Here is an 892-nt window from a genome sequence, read left to right as displayed (position 1 = left end):
CTGAAATCATATTTAGTCGCACTTGTGAGTTCTGAGATTGTGTGTGTCACATGTTCTTGTCCCTCTGATGCAGCAACATTTATCATTCTTCCATCGAACTCAGTGACGTAGTTGGGGATGTAATTCACTTTCTTCCACTGCAGAGTTATACAGGTCTCATTTTGGTCAACTGATTTGAACTCTTCTGTGTTACGAGGAGCTGGAATATGAACACACACAAAAATAGGATTAAAAAAATTACAGGACGTCCTCCTTGGTAAAACTATTTAGGTGAAAAAACAGTTTTATTAGAGAGTGTTGAGTTGAGTGTGATAGTTTCAACACAATAAAAATCATTCATGACTGCCATAATATAACACAGACTTGTCATCAACCAAAAAAAAAGGCTTTGCCGCTCCCACTTACATAGTTTTTCTACAGAAGAGATTGTTGTTGATGTTGTCCAGGCGTCAGTGAAACCCTAAAAACAGAATAGGAATCATTGCGGCCCAGAGAGAATCCCAAACATTATCTAAATCTATTTGTCACTGTACAAAATTGCCGGAAGTGTCCATCTGACTATGTAATCTACACTGTTGAGCCTATAATGCAATCTCGAATGCGAGTATCCCCAAGCAATGTAATTTCTGCTATTATCTTGTATCTATATTAAAAAAACACTCCTGTTTAGAGGCTTCTATTCTACTTTCCTTATAGGTACAAAGCTTACATCCCAAACATGTTGACCAAACAATTTGAGGGGAATTTAGGATCGTGTTGTGCAGGAACCTTGAGGAAACATCAGAGTTCCCCTTCGAGGGAACTCGAACTGCGTCGGTTACGACACTATGGGAACGCCTCTAGGCGAAGCAGGTCTGAACGTGAATGAAATCACTCCAATCCTATTGGCTTG

The sequence above is a fragment of the Micropterus dolomieu genome, linkage group LG01, assembly GCF_021292245.1.
Source record: "Micropterus dolomieu isolate WLL.071019.BEF.003 ecotype Adirondacks linkage group LG01, ASM2129224v1, whole genome shotgun sequence".
NCBI lineage: Eukaryota > Metazoa > Chordata > Actinopteri > Centrarchiformes > Centrarchidae > Micropterus > Micropterus dolomieu.
This window is presented reverse-complemented; position numbering follows the sequence as displayed.